Source organism: Dipodomys merriami, unplaced genomic scaffold (assembly GCF_024711535.1).
Source record: "Dipodomys merriami isolate MVZ:Mamm:240054 unplaced genomic scaffold, mDipMer1.0.p SCAF_48, whole genome shotgun sequence".
Lineage (NCBI taxonomy): Eukaryota > Metazoa > Chordata > Mammalia > Rodentia > Heteromyidae > Dipodomys > Dipodomys merriami.
In genome coordinates, this window is record NW_027206046.1 from 8,305,813 (window position 1) to 8,319,656 (window position 13,844).

The 13,844-nt window shown below is 41.0% G+C and overlaps 1 long non-coding RNA gene across 1 annotated transcript in view; it reads left to right on the forward strand.

Annotated features, from left to right (window-relative positions):
- Positions 1-67: 67 nt before the first annotated feature.
- The window catches only part of LOC138808966 (uncharacterized), a 34,680-nt gene continuing 20,903 nt past the window's right edge, over positions 68-13,844 (forward strand). Inside the window, exon 1 of the long non-coding RNA XR_011366648.1 lies at positions 68-152. This is a non-coding gene — a long non-coding RNA (uncharacterized lncRNA). The remainder of the gene's footprint in view (positions 153-13,844) is intronic.

The window sequence follows — 13,844 nt, forward strand, 5'->3', positions numbered from 1 at the left end:
GCGCCCAGGGGCGGAAGTTGCGTCAGGTGACGTAAGCGGCACGATTTGGCGCGCGTTTCTCGGCGCTGGGGCGCTCGTGCGGCCGACGGCTGTCCGCCTCGCTTGAGGCGCGTCTGTGTGTGGTGGCATAATAACCCCCGGGGAACGCCGAGGTAAGAGAATATCGAGTTCGAGGCCAGCCTGGGCTGCCACAACCATGTCTCAAAGATAGACATAGACATAAACATATATAGATATATGGGTATATATATGGATATATATATATATGTGGATATTGAATGCTTTTGTGACCTAATCTAGCAAAAATGAACTGAGAAGTCAAGCTTTGTTATGGTATTTGCAGAGTGGTGGAAGGAGACATTGCTCCAAAAAATTGAACAATTAAAAATCGTAAAATTGGCCAGGCCCAGTGGCTCACGCCTGTAATCCTAGCTACTCAGGAGGCTGAGATCTGAGGATCGCAGTTCAAAGCCAGCCCGGGCAGGAAAGTCCGTGAGACTCTTATCTCCAATAAACCACCAGAAAACCGGAAGTGGCACTGTGGCTCAAGTGGTAGAGCGCCTGCCTGGAGATGAAGAGCTGAGGGACAGCGGCCCAGGCCCAGAGTTCAAGGCCCACCACTGAAAAAAAAAAAAGTAAAATTGGAGGGTATTTTGGGTGGGTGGGAGCCCTCCGAGGAGTGAAATTAAAGTTAAAAATCTAAAGAATGAAAGCCTGGTGCTGGTGGCTCACACCCATACTCCTAGCTACTGATGTCTGAGGGTAGAGGTTTAAAGCTAGCCTTGGCAGGAAAGTCTGTAAGTCTCTTACCAGTTAGCCAGCAAAAAACAGCTGTGGCTCAAGTGGTAGAGTGCTAGCTTTGAGCAAATAAAAAGCTCAGTGACAGTGCCCAGGCCCTGAGTTTAAGCTCCAGTACTGGCAATTACACACACACACACACAAAAGGAGGAGTTAGCTATTACTGAAATAAGGTAAATTACAGAGTAGGATTTGAGAGACTGGACTATGTGACCTGATGCCCCAGACTTTAGTGATGTTCCTTTTTTTTTTTTTTTTTTTTTGGTCTGTCAGTGGGGCCTGAACTCTGGGCCTGGGCGCTGTCTCTCAGCTCTTCAGCTCAATGCTAGCGCTCTACCACTTAAGCCACAGCATCACGCCTGGCTTTTTCTGCTTATGTGGTGCTGAGGAATCAAACCCAGGGCCTCATGCATGCAAGGCAAACACTCTACCACGGAGCCACCTTCCCAGCCTTTTAGTGATGTTCTTTAAAGTTGGAAGGTTCCTTAGGGCCCATCAGTGTTTCATACCAGAGATTCAGTGGAGCAGGACTTTGATTTGAGGCACTGTCTCAGGCAGGACAGGACATGAGATGTCTGGCTTCTGCCACAACTAGCTGCTGTGACAGTCCAAAGTCATTGTAACAAGGGAAAATATCCCCTCTTCTCCATTTCCAAAGTCTCACAGGAGATATGTTAGTGGGGTGGTGTTCAACAAGCAGTCTTTCATAATTCACTGTTTCATCAGTAAACAGAGACACTAAAATGAAAATGATTGGGGTGGGAGGTAGTAAGGGATAGTAGCACCTTGCCTTCTTGCTTTCTTGCTTTCTTTTTGTCAGTCGTGGGGGCTGAACTCTAAGCCTGGGCGCTGTCCCTCAGCTCTTCAGCTCAAGGCTAGCACTCTACCTCTTGAGCCATAGATAGGGCCACTTTCAGCTTTTTCTGCTTATGTGGTGCTGAGGAATCGAACCCAGGGCCTCATGCATGCAAGGCAAGCACTTACCACTGAGCCAACTTCCCTGCCTCTGATAGCACATTTCTAACCATAATGTTCAGCTGCTCTTTCTACTCCATCTATTTGAAAATCTTCACCTTAGTTTCAACTGTATGAAATTGTTGAAAAGGTTTATTTCTGATTAAGAAGGGAAAGGCATACTGGATGCCAGTGGTTTACACTACTGGCATCTAGCTACTCAGGGGGCTGAAATCTGAGAATTACAGTTCAAAGCTACCCTAGACAGGAAAGTTCCCATAAGTCACTTATCTCCAAATAACCAGTGAAAAGTTGGAACTGAAAGGGTGGCTCAAGTAGTAGAGCAAACAGCTCAAGAGTTCAAGACCCAGTATAATCACAAAAAGAACAATACACAAAAAAGGAAGATAGAGTAATAAGTACCAGATTAGCTTTTGCCTTGTTTCCATAGTTCAGCCAAGAAAACTGTCCCAAAGGAAAGAGTAAGAAGAATAGGAAGCATGACTCTTTATCACCTAGGAAAGTCACAACAGCTATTGCCCCCATAACCACTTCCAATTCTTTGGTACCGAAAATTGAATTGTTCTCAATCTTATGATGTTATATAAACACAGTCAGCTCCCTTCCAAAGAGACAGAAGCTTCAAATAAACTTATAATTACTCCAGAGAGCCAAACTGTAGCCATAGCCACTCCTAAGCCATACCCTATGCACTCGGTCTATACTGATTAGATTCATATAACAAAATACTTAAAATAATGTTCCCAAGACTCTTAATAATCTTTCAGCCCTAGCTAAGAAATAAGGCTTTTGAGTCAGGTGGTGGGTTTTTTTTTTTGTTTTGTTTTGTTTTTGTTGGTTGTGGGAGTTGAATTCGGGGCCTGGGTGTTGTCCCTAAGCTCTTTTTGCTCAAGGCTAATGCTCTACCACTTTGAATCACATCACTGCTTCCAGTTTTCTGGTGATTAATTGAAGATAAGAATCTCACAGGGCTGGGAAGGTGGCTCAGTGGTAGAGTGCTTGCCTTGCATGCATGAGGCCCTGGGTTCAATTCCTCAGCACCACATAAACAGAAAAAGCCGGAAGTGGCGCTGTGGCTTAAGTGGTAGAGCACTAGCCTTGAACTGAAGAGCTGAGGGACAGTCCCCGGCCCAGAGTTCAAGCCCCACGACTGACCAAAAAAAAAATGGCTCACGCCTGTAATCCTAGCTACTCAGGAGGCTGAGATCTGAGGATCGCGGTTCAAAGCCAGCCCGGGCAAGAAAGACCATGAGACTCCTATCTCCAATAAACCACCAGAAAACCGGAAGTGGCGCTGTGGCTCAAGTGGTAGAGCGCTCGCCTTGAGCTGAAGAGCTGAGGGACAGCGCCCAGGCCCAGAGTTCAAGCCCCACGACCGACAAAAAAAAAAAAAAAAAAAAAAAAAAAAGAATCTCACAGACTTCCCTGCCCCGGCTGGTTTTGAACCTTGATCTTCAGGTCTCAGCCTCCTGACTAGCTAGGATTGCAAGTGTGAGCCACCTGCTCCCAGCAAGTTAGGTGGTTTATCTTGGCAAACTCTTACCACCTTTCCACCACAAGACACTCTCATCTTGCTTTTGGATTCTAACTATAGGATTTTTATTTCACCCCACACTAGTGAATTCTCATGGCTGCACTGTCATTCAAGAAAGTATATCATGCTTTGAAGCCTCAAGATTCTGCTCCCTTCTGTATTCCTTTCCTGGAAGGTTCTCTTCTTCCTTTGCCCTTCATGAATTTTGGTGCATCTTTCCTTCTCTCTGAGCCTTCCTTGATGACAGAACCAAATTCATCTTCCTTTTTCCTTTTTTAACCACCACTACAGTACTTAGAGTTGGAACCTCACTTCATGAAGCATATTATAAATTTCTAATTGTGTCCTATGTGGTAACTGCAATCTTCAGATCTCAGCCTCCTAAGTAGCTAGGATCATAGGCATAAGCCACTGATGCCTGAATTCCCCCGCCCCGCCCCGCCCTTTCTAACAAAATTGTAACATGTGTCAGGAAACAATGCTTGTGTTTTGGGGTTTCCCCTGGCACATGTAGTAGATACTAGTTGATAGAATCTACTCTCATATTTTTTTTGTACTGCTCCTCTATAATCTTTTTGTAAATGAAACATCTTTTGTATATGCAAGTATTAAGCTTCTAATACAAGTATGAACCATAATTACTATGTGGAGCTATTTCCAGTGGTATGGAATAGAATCTTCTATACAACATGGGTATAAGGCCTCAACGTATCAGAATACAAATCTGTGTTCTTACCAATATCCATGCACAAATGATCTGGTTCTCAGTAACTAAAAAAATGTGCCAAATGAAGAAACTTTCCACTACAACAAAATTACACTTAAAAAAAATTGTCAAGGTGATGTACAGAGGGGTTACAGTTACATATGTAATGTAGTGAGTACATTTTTTTTGGTCAAACATTGTTACCTCCTCCCTCATTTTTCTCCCATTTTCTCTCTCCCAATCCCTCCCCCAAGTTGTAAAGTTCATATCCAACATATTGCCTTGTGAGTATTGTTGTTGCATTGGTTCGCCCTTTGTCCTTCATCTTTAGGACAAAAATAGGCAAATGATTCTTTCATAATTCATCAGACATCACAAGATCTAGTGTACAAAATTTCATTCAGTGTCGGTGGAAAAAGATATAGAACTGAGATTTTTTTTTTAAATGAGAAAAAAGCAAAGCCAAAACAAATGTCAGAGATTTTACCTGTTGGCTGCTAAATCAGTTAAATCAGTGAGACCCCTAAGAAGTGGAACCCACACAACAGCAGCACCTGATCCTTCCTGAAGAATTCCAGTTGCTTAGCAAAGAGCCCATTCACCGTAAAAAATGAAATAAGTGTGTTTAGAGTTTTTTGTTTTGTTTCTGTTCCTTTTTTTTTTTTAATGGTACTGAACTCAGGACCTCAGCTAGAAGGCTGGTGCTCTATCATTGTACCATGCCTCCAGCTCTGCTTTTTGCTGCTTATTTTTGGAAATGGAGTCTTTTCTGCCCAGGCAGAATCTTGATCCTTCAGCCCATTGAGAAGGTAGGAAGTCACGAGCCACTGGTACTCAGCTCCTTTGCTTAAAAAAAAAAAATAGTACTTAGATAATCTTCCTCAGTAAATGAATGAATGTGACTATGTTTTAAAAGGAAGAAAAATGCAGACACTGAAATTTCATCCATCATATGAAAGATTTGAAGATGACTTATAGCCATCCCATTGTCACTAAGATGTACAAGGACATTTCTTGAACATTATTAAAAATAGAAATTCATGGATTTCAGAGCCATGAGTTTGTCAATGAATTTACCAAGACAAATATGTCACACACACACACACACACACACACACACACACACACACACACACACACACAAAGTGAGACATATATTTAAGGTGTCTTGGCTCTGGGCGCTGGTGACTCATGCCTATAACCCTAGCTACTCAGGAGGCTGAGATCTGAGGATCACAGTTCAAAGCCAACCAGCAGGAAAGTCCATCAGACTCTTATCTACAATTAACAACCAGAAAACCGGAAGTGGCGCTGTGGCTCAAGTGTTAAAGCACTTGACTTGAGCTGAAATGCTGAAGGACAGCACCCAGAGTTCAAGCTCCACAACCAATCAAAAAAAAAAAAAAATTAAGGTGCCTTTAAGAGAAACTGTGAGCAGGCAAGTGCATACACAAGGGGATTACTTTGGATTTGGCTGATTAACTGACTTTTTTTCCCCTGTGGGCTTTAATTACTTGTTTGGTCTTTGGGTCATGATTTGAACTTGCGAACATTTTGTGCACTCAGAACCTTGTTTTCTCATTTCAGCCTCTACCACAGTCAGTCCTTGCTTCTTCATCCTACCGGGTTACTAGTCCCACCATGCCTCCTTAAGTTAGGGAGACTTACCTCCTTAGAAATCAAACCTGGGAGTGATTTGTTCAATACAGAGTTGACAATCAGTTGTAAAATTAGAAAACATGAATCTTTGGAATTCCCAGCTGTCCACTTCTGTTTTCTCACACTGGTTGTTAGTGTTGGGGTTGTTTGCATGTGTTCTTTAATGGCTCAGTGGTTGTAAGCTTGCTATCTAGTGAGATGGCTTGGGAAGTACTGTAGAACTTTGAAGAGGTAGGACCTAGGAGAAGTCACAGTGAACCTGACCCCTGAATGTGATCTCTGGCTTCCTATCTCACTATATGACTGCTCTCTTTGGTTTGCACTTAACACCACAATGGCACCATATATTACAAAGCCAACTCCAGAACCTAGTTATTACCAATGACATGCTCTTAAACTTTCAGAACTATGAGCTAAATAAACATCTTTACTCATTATCCAGCCACAGATGTTTTGTTACAGTAATAGAAAAAAAACATACAGCAAGTACTTTTTACTTTTTTGCTCTTGGTTGTGGGACTTGATCTCAGGGCCTGGACCTTGTCCCTGAGCTCTTTCACTCAAGGTTAGTACTCAACTACTTTGAGCCACAGCTCTGCTTTCACTTTTCTGGTGGTTAATTGTTGATATGGACTTTTCCTGCTTGTGCTGGCTTTGAACAGCAATCCTCAGATCTCAGCCTCCTTAGTAGCTAGAATTACAGGTGTAAACCACCAATGCCTGGCTTTGCTTTTTACTTTTTAACATTCTATCAAAAAATAGAGTATTGAGCTGGGCATGGTGACACATGACTGTAATACAACTATATTAGAGAGACTGACTGACTGAAGATGATCATGTTTGAGGCCATCCTGGGCAAATCAGAACCTGTCTCAGAATAAAATATATAAAGGTCTGAAGGTGTAGTTTAGTGCTGTAGAGCACTTGCCTGCCATGTACAGAAATCAGAATCATACAGCTTTCACAAATCCTTAGGAATTCATAGACAGATTCTTCATTTCCCTTCCAGCTTTAAAATACTAAAACTTCTACAAAACGTCACATTCCACCTTTCTATTTTATGTTGATCCCACAACAGCAAAAAGTTTTCCTCTGCTACCCAAGGGTTTAGGTTGTAAAGTGCATGCACTCCACACTAAAAGTAAATTCTTGCCTTAGTTATCCAAATTGTTTGAAATGTGGAACCAAATTTTCAGCTCCTATCTCCCTTTTTATCAGCAAATAGTAATTTAAAGCCATTTACCAAGGCTATGGTTCCCGGGTGGCAGACTGTGGCCTATTAAAATTAATCCCGACAGAAGATCCTCACTCTCTACAAGTCCATTCAGTTCTGTGGTTTATGAACAAGATGAACTCTTCTCAGAGGGTTGGAGGGAGGAAGCACATTAAAATGGCCACTGCCTCTCTGTTTGCTCAGCTGCGGGGGTGGGGGACTCACCAGGACTGAGGGAAATGGGATTAATCAAAGGGGCAATTGCCTATGGGGGGAAAAAACACAAAGTCTCTGGTGAGCAAACCTCAGCCCAATAAGGTTTTAGTTGGAGGACTGGAACTCTCTCTCTCTCCAAACGTTCACATGGTTGAGCTTGTTTAGTGACATGTCTCCCATTTCAGACCACCACTGTGTTTTATGACCATGATTGTGTGGGAAGAGAGAATGGGGGTAGGGAGAAAATCATCAAACGTATGGTATCATTTTGTTTTTTAGTTTGCAAATTTACTCAAGATTCCTGATTAAATATATGATCAGTGGTGATTGAGTAATACATCATGATGTTTTTAATATGAATAAGTTCATTAACCAGAGATAAAAATGTCCTTGGAAAAGAACTACTTAAGAGTACTAGCCTTTAGAGTACTATTCTTCAGTTCAGACTGTATAGACATGGGAGCTAACCCACACACATACATGTGCACACTTTTAGAATATAAAGTCTAAAACAAGATTTAAAATATTTTCTCCTCCTCTTGACTTTTACTTTCCTTTGACACACTGGCTGAAATTCCACCATTGAAAACACCATTTGGTTAATTCACAGATTGTTTTTTGGTGGGGCGGGGGAGGTTTACCATAGATACTTCTATAAAGGCTATGTATGCGCTGTCAGTCATTTACATGTGACCAGGAATTAGATCCAAATGTTTTTCTCATTAAAAACTCAGCTGAAGTAATAACCTACATTCAAAGAGTCAAATCTTAGACTAGGGAACGGAAGAATATGACAGCATTTTGAACAATCTCAGGATAAGTCAGAGGAAATATAGCTGTGGGATCAGAGTAATAGGAAAATTTGAGAAGATCTTTTATCCAGGATTCAGAGAACAGGGTAGGCAAAAAGAGAAGAGGGAGGATATCAAAACTAAATGGCTTAGAATTAGTTCAAAGTGTTTGCTGGAGGACAAAGCATCCTGTTCTTAGAGGGCTCTATCATATCTTTTTCTGTAAAGCATCTAGTATATTATATATCATAAGTCTGGTTATAAAAATTATTAAGATATGATTGTATATACTTCTTTTGTGCCAGAGAAAGGATGATTTAAGTCTATCTTGATGACCAAAAAAAGAAAGAAAGAAAAAAGGAATGAGGGAGGAAATTTTCAAAGTCTGTATAGAATAAGTTTTCAAAATTCATTTTCTGCTAGGCGCCGCTGGCTCATACCTGTAATCCTAGCTACTCAGGAGTCTGAGGCCTGAGGATCTGGGTTAAAAGCCAGCACGGGCAGGAAAGGCCATGAGATTCTTATCTCCAATAAACCACCAGAAAACTGTGGCTCAAGTGGTAGAGCGCTGGCCTTGAGCTGAAGAGCTGAGGGACAGTGCCCAGGCCCAGAGTTCAAGCCCCATAACCAACAAAAAATAGATAAAAATTTCATCTTCTTCCAAATGTCACTGGGAAGGGAGCTGTCCCTTCCCACAAATTGAAGCAAGTCTGAATTACAGCATGAACACACATCAGAGGCACAGAGTAGGAAAGTGGTGGTTTGCCACAAGTTAGAGTAGGAGAAAACGAACTACTGTCCTCTCACTAGACCTGGCCAGAGTTAGGTCTGGAGGAATAATTTTTATGTCTACAGGATGATAAAGGCAATCCATATGAGAGGATGAAGGCAGTGGTGGTAAAATTAGTCAATGCCAAATTATGTTTTTAAGGAAGAGGGTTCATGGACCACTAACTTTGTAGCAAGTCAATTAATTGTTGGCCTCAGTTTCCTCTAGCTTAAAATGAGGGTGTTGAAGGAGACAAGCTCCAAGAGGCCTTTCAACACTTAAATTATACGATCCCAAGATGATTAATGTTATAATACATTCTCTGGCAACATCTGCATCTATTTAAGCTCATAAATGTTGAGAAGAAATATTTGGTATGTAGTAAAACCAGAAAGCAGGTAGCTCTCTTTAAATAAATGCTCACCCAACACTGGCAAGGTTTCAGATTTATCAACCTTTGGGGTACTCCCTGAGCTGCCCCTATCTTACAGGACTGGACAGTGTTCTCCATCACCTAGGATTCTTGGGCTTAATTTAATTTTTATATCTAAGGGATGTCAGGTCTGAGTTCTTTCAGATTGTTTATAAGGTTTAAAAAAAAAAATACCTGAGGTTGTCAAAATAGCAGAAGACAAGCAAACTAATAGATGATGTGGAAGGCATACCAGGCACACTGAAGAAAAAGGTAGTTTGAAGGAGTATTTTCTTGATAACACACAGAAAGAAAAACATTAGCTAATGTCAGCCAAATGATGTAAGTTATGGATCTTTAGCCAGTCAGCCTGCAAATGGATTTGTTTGGCAGCATAGTGCTTTTCAAAATTATGAAGCTGAGTGACTTAAAGTGGACATGTACTTATAGTACACAGGGGCACCCCGCCACTACTACCTGCCATTCATTCCCATTGTCCCACCCTTTCCACCTGTGCTCAGGGTTCCTATGTTCTACAGTAGTTGAGTTTGGCATTCTGGGCAAGTGTAAAAGAGTACAAGCTCTTTTTTTTTTTTTTTTTCTTTTTAGCTATCTTAATACCATGGAATCCTCTAGATCACCAGTATAAGATTTACACTCATAATAGGAAAATGATCTCTGCTTCAGAATCTCCAAGTGTTGTAAGGTTTTCTGTTTTAAGAATCTTCAGCCGGGTGCCTGTGGTTCACACCTGTAATCCTAGCTACTCAGGAGGCTGAGATCTGAGGATCGACATTCAAAGCCAGCCTGGGCAGGAAACTCCATGAGACTCTTATCTCCAGTAAACCACCAGAAAACTGGAAGTGGCACTATGGCTCAAGTGGTAGAGCTCTAGCCTTGAGCTGAAGAGCTGACAAAAAAAAAAAAGGAATCTTCACAAATGGTACTTAAAATAATTCATAAAATCAATGTTCTTTCAGATTACAAGCTGGTAGATCAAATGCAAAAATGGAGTTTGAATTCCTTTTTTTTTAAATTTTTTGGTTAATCCGGCCAGGCCCATCTATATAAGTAGAGACTCAAGATTTTGGTGGGATGGGGCAGAAGGGGAGAACCAGTTCCCTTGTTCTCTAAGGGAGACTGAGAACAACTCTGGTCCAATTTTTAGAATCCTGCCGTTTTGAACAAGTGCTAAAGAAACTTTTGCAACTAGCTCCCTTAGCAAGTAGGTATTGTTTACAGAGTTTGCCTAAACACTCTTATCTATGACAGAAGCCATTTCAAGAGGTCAAAGAAAATTATGAATCTTTATGATCACTGTGGAAATATTAATATCTTTATTTCAAATTTCATTCTGAGGATTTTTGTAACCAAAGAGGTCAACTTGAAACAGACCTCATTTCCTTCCCCCCCAGACCCCCCGAAATATTTAAATAAAGGTATTTTATTTTAGGGTTGGGCTACAAAGGGACCAGTGAAGTTGTTTTCAGTTTGAATGTGTTTTGTTTAGGAGGTGGCAAGTTAAGAGGAAAGAGGAGAATTAAAATATTTGCAAGATGTTATTAATCTCTAGCAAGAGCCTCGAGTTGGTTCCCCGCCCCCCCTTTCATTTCAGAACTAATCCAGCTTTCTGTTATTTGGCTCAGAAAAGTCTTAAATCTGTAACAAGAGAGTAACTTCCTGTTCTCAAGAGTATGGCTGCCAAAGAAAACATTTACAAGTAAAGTCCCAGGGCCAAAAAATTGCCTACTAATTATTTCTCAACCTCCCTCCCACCCCTCATTCAGGAAGGTGAATGCTGTAAACGCTGTATGTTAAAACCCTAAAGTATGTGTTGAAAAATTAAGAGAAAACCCTCAAGAACTGTTTGCCATTTGTTTATATTTTATTGCATTCAAATTACATCAGTTTTATGGCCCTTGGGCACATATGAATGTTTCTTATAATATTTTCTTCAGAATTCCACAAAGATTATACTATACCATTATCAAAATACATTCTGTGGAGGTTTTTTAACCCAGTGCCGTTCAAACTGAGGAAGAAAAAAGAGGCCCCTGACACCCAGCGGCTGACCCTGTGCTCCCAGCTAGACCACAGTGTCACTGGCACTCACAGAGAGGAGAGCTCTGGGTGCTTTCTTTCGTCATGTCTATTTAGTGTGATCCCAATCAGAATATCAGCTGACCTTTTGCAGAAATCAACAGGGTATACAATCCGTATGGAAATGCAGAGAGCCTACAATAGGCAAAACAATTCCCTTTGGAAACCTAAGTGGAGAGCCTGTACTACCTGACTTTAGGACCCTGTGATTAAGCTGCTGCCATTGGGCAACTAGATCAATATAAGAGTGGAGAGTATAGAACTAGATGTGTCTCTAGTCGATTGATTTTTAACAATAGTGCAAGGGCAGCTTAGCAGGAAATGAGTACTCCTTTCAACAATTGGTGCTTAAATCATCTGATATCCACAAGCAAAAAAAAAAAAGGAAAAGAGAGGAGAGAGGAGAAGGAGGGAATGGGTGCTTTGTACCATGGATTAGTTATCAAATCCTAGTAGCAGTCAAATTCTAGTAGCCAAATTCTAGTAGCAGTCTCCCTCTGGTGTCTTTGCCTGGTCTTTCTGGAAACACATTTTCATTCTTCCTTTTGGGCCAAGCCTTCCATGATAAAGCCCAGTGAGTTATTCTTACATTTGTATATGAAGAAAAGAAGATACACTTTAGCCCTCTGTTCATCCAGTTCTCTTCTGCTATGGCTTACACGTAGTTTGTCTTCCCCCCCCCCAAAAAAAAAAGTTTATGGGTCAGATGTTTCACCCCTAATATGTGATGTGGAGAGGTGATGTGATCTTTAAGTGGAAAGTGGTTAGGAGACTGAGGGTACTGTCACTAAAAGAGATAAATAACTGCTCTTGGGTATGCTGGTTAGCTCCTGGAAGAGCAGATTGTTATAAATGAGTAAGTCTGACTTCCCATGCATTGGTCCTTTCTCCAATGCTATCACAAAAATTTGCCCTTGGAGACGTGGCCTGAGTCTTTTCTGTCTCCCTGACTGGCTCTGATTGTGGCTAACTATGCAACAGACTCTTTAGTTTCAGGTTCTGGGGAGATTCCCACTCCTTCGATTCTGTTTCCTGTCTGTTGCCTAGGCATTCTCTTGGCCCTAGAGACACCTCTAACGAACAACTCACACCTGCATATTCTTGAGCTCAGGTATCCAAAGCAAATATCCCAAAGGACCATATTTCACTGCTTTTTAGGGGGACAGGTTTTTTAAAATATACTTCATTAAATATACATACATACATACATACATATATATATATATATGTCCCTAATTTTGACAAAAGAGTCAGGAACTCACATTCTCATCCTGTTGGTGAGTTTCAGTGGACACAGATTTCCAGGGGACAGATTGGAGCAAATGCACCTAAGCCTTGCATTACATTTGGCCTGACCATTTCTCTTCTAGCTTGTGTCTTGAGAAAATAATTAGGAAAATGTGCAAAGATGTGAGCACAAGATGGTTCACCAGAGGATTGCTTTAAAAACAGTAAAAGTAATTTCCAAAATACCATTAAGGGATTTCATTAGGGGATAGCACTATTAAATCATGTATATCAATGTAATGGAAGCCAATTAACTATAAGAAATATTGGTGTAGATTATCTATTTGTGCATATGTGTATAAAAATGATTATAATTCAGGTACAGTGACTCATTCCTATCATCCTAACTACTTAGGCTGAGATTGGGAACATCACCATTCAAGGCCAGCCCAAGCACAAAGCTTATGAGACACCTCCCCTCCTCCCACACACATATCTCAACCAATTAAAAAGCTGGGTATGGTGGCGTGCACCTGCTATTTCAATTTTCGGGGAGGCACAGGTAAGAGGATTGGAGTCCAGGCTGGCCCAGGCAAAAAGCAAAACCCTCTTTGAAAAATAACAAAGTAAAAAGGACTAGTGGTGTGGCTCAAGTGGTGGAGCACCTGCCTAATAACTGTGAGGCAGTCCAAGAAAATTGATAAGCAAAACGTGGTTGTGGAAGTATGTTCTGGTGACAGGCAGCATTTTCTGAGTGTTCACTGGGTCACAAGCAGTATTCTTACTTGCAGGGTTAACTCACTCATTTTCACATCCATCCCGCCAGGAAGAAACTGACCATGCTCCCATGGTCTAGGGTCATAGGCTGAGTCAGTGACTTCCACGTGGCCATACTCAAGACCCAGCTTGGGAAGCTGACATTCTAAAAAACCCACATGATTCTGCTTCTCCATAGAGGGTTGTGTTTATTTTTAAAATGAAACAAGTGACATCTGTGTGTATGAATATTTTTAAGAAAGCCAGGAAGGGCTGGAATGAAAATTTTAATCGGAAACCTTCTTGCAAGATGCCATTTTTATAGTTTTAAAAAATCCCCCATATATACGGCCATCCTTTATTTCAGTGAGATAAATTGGTTATACGATATTAGAGTTCATCCAGTTCTACATAATACTCATGCTCATGAACAGGTTCCTGAATGGCACTCTTTTCAGATGAAGGATTGGGTCACTAGAGATAATTTTGACAGTCTATCTAGAAGGATTCTCTGTACAATTCTCTCAGTCTGTACACTGTAGGAACTCTCTTTAATAGTCTTCTGGATAGTTAAGTGACATAAGGAATTCTCCTTTTACTCAAGATGTACTTTTAAATGCAAAAGCCCCAGTAGTAGAATGATCTCTGATATTCTTTAAATTTAAAATCTCTAAGTTCTTCTTTTTCT